Source organism: Saccostrea cucullata, unplaced genomic scaffold (assembly GCF_032062105.1).
Source record: "Saccostrea cucullata isolate Sc308-1 unplaced genomic scaffold, CSIRO_AGI_Scuc_v1 ctg17763, whole genome shotgun sequence".
NCBI lineage: Eukaryota > Metazoa > Mollusca > Bivalvia > Ostreida > Ostreidae > Saccostrea > Saccostrea cuccullata.
Genome location: NW_026925897.1, coordinates 1 through 8,499, shown reverse-complemented (window position 1 = coordinate 8,499; position 8,499 = coordinate 1). Strand labels below are relative to the sequence as shown.

The 8,499-nt window shown below is 30.9% G+C and overlaps 1 long non-coding RNA gene across 1 annotated transcript; it reads right to left on the bottom strand.

Moving 5' to 3' along the window:
* Window positions 1-1,382: 1,382 nt before the first annotated feature.
* On the bottom strand, window positions 1,383-2,254 carry LOC134269951 (uncharacterized). Its single transcript, XR_009992686.1, has 3 exons — window positions 1,996-2,254; window positions 1,663-1,736; window positions 1,383-1,469 (listed from the first exon to the last, which is right to left on the bottom strand). It is a non-coding gene; the product is annotated as an uncharacterized LOC134269951 (long non-coding RNA).
* Between the last annotated feature and the right edge of the window lie 6,245 nt (window positions 2,255-8,499).

Sequence of the window (8,499 nt, the reverse complement as noted above, 5' to 3'; positions counted from 1 at the left end):
ATTTATGTACAATTTTAATTTCATCATCAGAACATGTCATCAATACTTTATAAAGCCTAATCGAAGTGCACTTGAATGTCCCTTTTAGACAACAACAGCAAACCGATTCTTTAAAGTACAAGTTGCACATATTTTACTTCACAAAAAGGGAATGCATTTAAAAAGTGACAATGAACATTCAAATTCTATCAATTCCCAAGAGATGGGTAAAAAAGATGAATTGGAATTCTTAACATCATATGAAAGTTTTGATATCTTGTAAACACAATTTGATAATACCTATTTAAATCCGCCTTAGCACTCTATTTGGAATTTTTTTTGTTTAAAAAATATAGTGATTACATTGTATGTTTGAAATATTTACTGTCAATATTGCATTATATTTTGAAAAGATTTCGTTAAATCTGTCTTTAAGCAATAAATTGTTTCATTCTTATTTTCAAATTTACATCGTATTTTATGTATTTTATTTTTTCAAAGAATTTTTTGTATTTTTCTACACGTTTTTTGCGCCAGTTTGGCGGAAATTTTCCTTGTTTTCGGACGTAATTAGCTTGTTTACACACGTTCTTAGTTGTTTATATCACATGACCGACAGATGTCGGGGGATTTACCCAGCTAACACAAAAACATTTTAAAAATGTTTTTAAAACATTTTCAAAATGTTGCGAAAACATTTTTAAAAATGTTTTAATCACGTGATTTTGTATGGTTTTTTAAACGTTTTAAAAACATTTTAGTGAAATATTTCAGCAAAATGTTGTCAGAACATTTTCTTAAAATGTTGCAAAAACATTTTCAATAATGTTTTAATCACGTGAATTTGTATGGTTTTTTAAACGTTTTTAAAACATTTTGGTGAAATATTTCAGCAAATGTTTCCGGAACATTTTCTTAAAATGTTACGAAAACATTTTTCAACAATGTTTTAATCACGTGATTTTGTATGGTTTTTTTAAATGTTTTTAAAACATTTTACGAAATATTTCAACAAATGTTATCATAACATTGTTTTAAAATGTAACAAAAACATTTTCAAAAATGTTTCATTCACGCTTAATTTGTTTGGTTTTTAAAACGTTTTCAAAACATTCAAGCCGAGCTTACAAAAGTATTTTTCCTGAAATTTTACTTTTTCTCATTAAATAAAAATATGTTTATATTTTAAAAGAAATAAACACAAATTATATTTAATTTTTGAACCTTTAATACAAACACATATTCAATATGTTAATCACATTTAAATTCCATTCTCGGTACAAATTTTAATTTATTTTCTTTCAAGTCACCGGGATTTTAAAGGGTGAAAACAGCGTCTAATCCATTCACTGAATTTAAAAAACAGAATCACAGAAATCCTATGTTCACTGTATAGGTCGAACAGAGTGGCGGATCTATAAGACTTAGTTAGAATCACATACACTGAAAAGGCTGATAAGGAATCTGCCCCTCGGAAAGAATAGCACAACCTGTAAAGATAAGGAAAATTGTGTTTGTATCAGCGTTCTACATCTAATGTATCTTAAGACGATCAATGAAAATATTCGAAAAATATTTTAAGTAATTATATCAAATTTAAAGTTCTTTCCTCATTTGCATTGAAAAAAAGCAGAAAAATAATTACTTTGACAATATTATTGAAGAGTAATAGTATTTACGTACACCTTTGCCTTCACCAAAGGAGGGCCTTTTGAATGTGGGAATTTGAAAATACGGATGATGCAACCAACACCATGCTGAAGAGAAATGTCATTTTTAAATCAGCATATTGTTTGATGATTAACATTCCACAAAGACAACGAATACTTAAATCAAGGATATAATAATATTGTGTTGCCCTAAGAATGAAATATTCAAATCAAATACATGTATATAACCTTAACGCTATATGTCATTGCTACATACATTTGTACAGAGTTATTGATCATGCACTGGTAGTATAAAAGTCATTTTTAAATGATCTTTTAAAGTCTATGATAAAGGAATAATTCTTACCATTTAAAGTTAATAAATCCCGAGGTTATTATTGTGGTTTTATGGTGCAAAGTCTTCTCATTCAAATCGGCACAAAGTAAGCGCGCACATCTTGTTAACCAGAATTCAAAATTTGGCCTAGATAAGCAGCAAACCACTATACTCTGTAACGCGCTGCCCAGCAGGAAAATTGCATAATAGGTTATCATGACACTGAAACTGACCAGTGTGCCAATCCCTATCTAATGCCTCAGAGTAAAATTCTGGGAGTGGATCATAGATTTGATGAAGAACATTTTTTTAAAAAGACATCAAGAGTTTTATTAAATGCTTAATATGATTTTATACATTTATTTATATTTTAAAATTTTTTTGTTTGCCTATTGTTGGATTTTTTATTTGTTTTAATCAAAGGACTTTTAATTTTTTTTTTTTTTTTTGCTTGTCAATTTTTTTCAGGTAAGTAAAAAAAAATTCTCTGTTTGCCCCCCCCCCACTTTCAAAAACGATGCTACGTGCCTGTATTCTTTTTTTCTTCATAAACTGAATTTTAGGAAAATCGCAATCATACATTATTTGAATGTTTTAAGAACATTTTGAAAATAACATTAAAAAATGTTGCAGCAATGAAAAATGAAGTCTTTAAAAAAAGAAAACACATTAAATTGAATGTTCTAAAATCTTTTTCACAACATACTCTTAAAGTTACTTTATGAATTAAATTATGCCCCAAATACATAAATGTTTCAGAAACATTTTGAAAATGTTTCCAAAAAATGTTACAAAAACTATAATTAAAATGTTTCAATTGTGGTGAAAATAATTATTTTAGTTAATGTTTTAAATAGCATATTTTCACTGCCTAGTCCGAAAAATATCCGGAATTGAATGTTTTTAACTAACAGCGATATTAAGAATGTTTTAAAAATATTTTAAAATGTTCCTTAAAAATATTTCAAAAACGTATGTGCAATGTTTCTGATTTACAGAAAAAGAATGTTTCTTTCATGTTTTAAGAACGTTTTTAAAACCTTTTATAAAATCTTTAATATTTGGAAGCTATACGTACCCTTAGAATATTTTAAGAAAAATGTTCCTTAAATGAATTAAGAATGTTTCAAAAACATTTTGACAACGTTCCTTCCAAATGTTTCAGAAACGTATTCATGCAATGTTTCAGATTTATGGAAAAGAATGTTTCATTTCATGTTTTTAGAACGTTTTTAAAACGTAATATAAAAATCTTTGATATTTGAAAGCTAAGCATACCTTTTGAAACATTTTTAAAACGTTTCAAAAATATTTTAGAAAAATGTTCCAAAAGGATTTAATCATAAGCTTCTTGAAAACATTTTAAAAATGTTTTAAAAATGTTATTATGAGAAGAGGTAATGTTTTAAAAACATTTTTAAAATGTTTATTCTGAAATGTTTCGAAAAAACCTTTTTACAACACCAATAAAATGTTTTGAAAATGTTTTGTGCTACCTGGGTACTTAAATATACCCTCGACGATGGAATAAATTGTATTAAATGTGTGTCAGACTGGTAAATTATTCTATATCTAGGCCCTTGACGTAAGGCAGATCAATGAGATGAAGAAATGTTTATCAATTGCAATCAGCACAAAACCGAAACAGATTCAAAGATCAAAGGCTTACATTTTACGAGATATGTATTTTTTCCTTCAATTAATCTATGAACTACGTTTTTTTTTAAAAACTAAAAATGTATTTCAAAGCCCTTAGTTTCTGCTTTAAACCTAATTATGTTCCCCAAACGAAGTTGGGGAACATATTGTTTTTACTCTGTTTCTTATTAAGGTCTTCCGTCTTCAGCGGAAGACCTTATTGTTTTTCTTAGGTTTCTTTTCCACTATTTTTATTATTATTGTTTTTTTTTCTTACCGATTTTGTACGCGCGATTTCTCGAAAACGGCTTGATCGATTTTCATGAAACATTCAGGTTTGATAGAACATCAAAAAATCTAGATATATATTTTTTTATTTTGATGACGTCACTTCCGGTTCGGAGTTTCCTGCAATTTAGTGAATTTTAGAGGGTCACTTTGTCCGGCAGTTTTCTCAAAAAGCACTTTACACAGAAGCTTGAAATTTTCAGTGATGCTAGAGCAACCTTTGGAGAAGTGCACTAAGTATATGACAACTACCGGAAGTACGAAGCGCCGACGCTCGCTTTGGCCCGAAAATAGTCCTATCAAGAATTTCAAAATTTTAAGCACTTTTTCAACAATAACTTTTTACCTAGAAATATTTTGTTAAAGCATGTAGAACAAAAAAGTGTAGAATTTTAAGATCTTTCAAATGACATCTCGAAAAAAGGGCTGGCCCCTTAAATCAGGGGCCTGGAGGGGCCGAAAGTTTTTCCTTTTTATCTCAAAAAGTATTGAGAATTTGTTATTCGTCAAAGAAACAAAATTGTCTAAAATGTCAAGCTTAATCTACTGAAGTCGTCAAAATACGTCCGGCGTCATCACTTCCGGTCAAACCGGAAGTAGTCGGAAAACGCGTATTTTTGCCGTTCTTGACAAGTTTTCTGGTAACATATGTCTCTGGGAGCATTATAATTAATTTTCCGTCCGTCGTCGTCACTTCCGGTCAAACCGGAAGTAACAAAAAATGGCTTATTTTTGCAATAATTAACATGGATTTAGTGGAATCAAACCATTTTTGGACGTTATTTCTCATTTCTGTTTAAAATGAAAGCCAATTCCGGTCAAACATGACGGAAGACCTACTCGTTGCTTTGCAACGAGCTTTGCTCTAGTTATTATTATGTTCCCCAAACGAAGTTGGGGAACATATTGTTTTTACTCTGTTTCTTATTATTAGGGTCTTCCGTCTTCAGCGGAAGACCCTTCTATTATTCTTCGGTTTCTTTTTTACCTTTATTATTATTATTAGGGTCTTCCGTCTTCAGCGGAAGACCCTTCTATTATTCTTCGGTTTCTTTTTTACCTTTATTATTATTAGGGTCTTCCGTCTCCAGCGGAAGACCCTTCTATTATTCTATTGTTTCTTTTTCACTTTTATTATTATTATTATTTTTTTCTTTACACATTTTTGTGCAGACGATTTCTCAGAGATGCTTGGCTGGATTGACTTGAAATTTTCAGGAAAGATGTATCATGAACTAAACCTTAGTCATATTTTTCATTTTTTAAAAAATCACTTCCGGTCGGAAGTTATCGCCCTTTAATCGAATTTTTAGTGACCATTTTGTCGACACAAAAACTCAAAAACGACAAAAGCTAGAATGTTGTCCTTTTCAGGACTTATAGAAGACATATTGTAGTTTTGCACCTGTACTTTCAAATCTTTCGGAAGTGCCTAGTATGGAAGCTCGGTAGGGGTCGAAATCTAGGACACGAATTATGAGTGATTTTTTGAGACATTTTGCATCATATCTCTTAAACTATAAATATTTTGTGAAAACATACTGAACAATATTTGTGAAGAATGACAAGATCTTTCATAACATATCAAGAAAAAAGTGCTGACTCATCACACTAGGGGCCAAGAGGGGCCAAAAGTCTTTAATCGATAACTCTTTATCAGTCAATATTTTGTTATACATCACTGAAGCAAAAATGTTTATCTCAACCATCTACAACGATATATTATAATTTTATGTCGTATGATACATCGTTAGGGGCCACAAGGGGCCAGAATGCTAAATCTTTGACGTTTTATATCTCGAAAGTGAGACATATCTTGATAAGTAATATTGAACAAAAGATGTTCAAAATAATGTTCTGAACAATATACAACCTTTCATTTTTCGCTAAACGTCCCCTTTAAGGAGTTGAAGGATTGGCCCCTAAATATTTCTTTTGCAAATAACTCGAAAACGAAAAAGAATCTCTGAATAGTTGTTGAACAAAAAGTGTTCAAAATTATAAGAGCTTTAAGATGAAATCAAGAAAAAGGGGCTGGGCACTCAAATTAGGGGCCAAGAGGGGCCAAAAGTCTTCAATCGATAACTCTTTATCAGTTAATATTTTGTAATACATTTCTGAAGCAAAGATGTTTATCTCAACCATCTACAACTATATATTATGATTTTTATGTCGTTTGTTACATAATTAGGGGCCACAAGGGGCCAGAATGCTTAATCTTTGACGCTTTATATCTCGAAAGGGAAAAATATTTTGATAAGCAATATTGAACAAAAGATGTTCAAAATGATGTTCTAAACAATATGCATCATTTCATTTTTTGCTAAACGTCCCCATTAAGGAGTTGAAGGGTTGGCCACCAAATATTTCTTTTGATAATAGCTCAAAAAGCGAAAAGAATTTCTTAACAGTTGTTGAACAAAAAGTGATCAAAACCTTTAGAGCTTTAAGATGATATGAAGAAAAAGGGCTGATACCTAAAATTAGGGGCTGTTAGGGGCCAAAAGCCGATTTTTAAAGTCTTTAATGTTCAATGTCTTTGTACAGACTGTGGTAAATCATTATTTTTGAATGAAAATCTCAATCAAAATCTTTTCTCATCTTATCAAGAATTGGACGGAAGACCTTGACTTGAAGTTTTCAGGAATGATGTATTGTGAACTAAACCTTATTCATATTTTTTTTATTTTTTGAAAAATCACTTCCGGTCGGAAGTTATCGCCCTTTAATCGAATTTTTAGTGACCATTTTGTCGACACAAAAACTCAAAAACGACAAAAGCTAGAATGTTGTCCTTTTCAGGACTAATAGACGACATATTGTAGTTTTGCACCCATACTTTCAAATCTTGCGGAAGTGCCTAGTATGGAAGCTCGGTAGGGGTCAAAATATAGGACACAAATCATGACTGATTTTTTGAGACATTTTGCATTATATCTCTTAAAGTGTAAATATTTTGTGAAAACACACTGAACAATGTTTGTGCAGAATGACAAGATCTTTCATATGATATGATGAGAAAAGTGCTAACTCATCACATTAGGGACAAAGAAGGGCCAAAAGTCTTTAACCAATAACTTTTTTGCAGTCAAACATTTGTTATACATTACTGAAGCAAAAATATTTATCTCAACAATCTTACACTACACATGATAATTTTTATGTCTTATTGTACATATTTAGGGACCAGAAAGGGCCAGAATACTTAATCTTTGACGCTTTATATCTCGAAATTGAGAAATATTTTTATAAGTAATATTGAGCAAAAGATGTTCAAAATAGCGTTCTGAACAATATACAACCTTTCATTTTTCGCTAAAAGTCCCCATTAGGGAGTTGAAGGGTTGGCCCCTAAATATTTCTTTTGCAAATAACTCGAAAACGAAAAAGAATCTTTGAATAGTTGTTGAACGAAAAGTGTGCACAATCATAAGAGCTTTAAGCTGAAATGAAGAAAAAGGGGCTGGGAACTCAAATCCCCTATAGGGACCAAAAGTCTTTAATCGATATCTTTTTATAAGTTAATATTTTGTTATACATTACAGAAGCAAAGATGTTTATCTAAGTCATTTACAACTATACATTATGATTTTCTTGTCGTATGGTACAAAATTAGGGGCCACAAGGGACCAGAATGCTAAACCTTTGACGATTTATATCTCGAAAGAGAGAAATATTTTGATCCGTTATATTGAACAAAAGATGTTCAAAATAACGTTCTAAATAATATGCCATCTTTCATTTTACACTAAACGTCCCCGTTAGGGAGTTGAAGGGTTGGCCCCTAAAAATTTCTTTTGCAAATAACTCGAAAACGAAAAAGAATCTCTGAACAGTTGTTGAACAAAAAGTGTTCAAAATCATCAGAGCTCTACTATGAAATCAAGAAAAAGGGGCTGGGAACTCAATTAAGGGGCCAAAAGGGACCAAAAGTCTTTAATCAATAACTCTTTATCAGTTTATATTTTGTTATACATTACTGAAGCAAAGATGTTTATCTAAACCATTTACAACTATATATTATGATTTTTTTTGTCGTATGGTACAAAATAAGGGGCCATAAGGGGCCAGAATGCTAAACTTTTGACGCTTTATATCTCGAAAGAGAGAAATGTTTTGATACGTTATATTGAACAAGAGATGTTCAAATTAATGTTCTGAACAATATGCAAACTTTCATTTTTTGCTAAACGTCCCCGTTAGGGAGTTGAAGGGTTGTCCCCTAAATATTTCTTTTGCAAATAACTCGAAAACGAAAAAGAATCTCTCAACAGTTGTTGAACGAAAAGTGTTCAAAATCATAGGAGCTTTACGATGAAATCAAGAAAAAGGGCCTGGGAATATATATTGGGGAAAAATCCATTCTGATACCTCTTCCGTTAGCCGGGCATTCGTATGCCCGTTGCCCCCTGCTCACCACGGGGAGGTGGAAGTAGGATTTTGAGCAGGATTTATTTTTATATACAAAATATCAGATTTTTTTTTCTCTTTTTTACACATTAAAATTTGAAACATACCTCTGGAAAATTAACACCAATTGTTTTTTTACAGTCTTTGAGTATTTGATATCTTGACATTTCATAATTAAGAATAGGAAAGGTTAGTTTA